The sequence below is a fragment of the Mus pahari genome, chromosome 4 (assembly GCF_900095145.1).
Source record: "Mus pahari chromosome 4, PAHARI_EIJ_v1.1, whole genome shotgun sequence".
NCBI classification, from domain to species: Eukaryota; Metazoa; Chordata; class Mammalia; order Rodentia; family Muridae; genus Mus; species Mus pahari.
This window is the reverse complement of record NC_034593.1, coordinates 110848279-110848642: the sequence shown is the minus strand read 5'-3', so window position 1 is coordinate 110848642 and position 364 is coordinate 110848279.

Here is a 364-nt window from a genome sequence, read left to right as displayed (position 1 = left end):
CAGTCCAGAGGTTCTCAACCTTCCTAACACTGTGACCCTTTAATACAGTTTCCCCATGTTATGGTGACTCCCCAACTGTAAAATTATTTTGTTGCCACTTCATAACTGTAATTTTGCTATGAATTGTAAGAAAAATATCTGATCTGTGATCCTAGTAAGAGACTTGTTTGATTCTCAAACGGGCAGCAGTCGGTTCTCTTCTTCCACTGTGTGAGCCCCAGCGATGAAAGCTAGGTTTTCAGTCAGACTTGTTAGCAAGCGCCTCTACAGCTGAGACAGCTCCCCTGGCTCAAAACGTCAAGTACTCTCAAATTATCGACTTTTAACAAGTAGCGTGTGTGTGTGTCTGTGTGTGTGTGTGTGT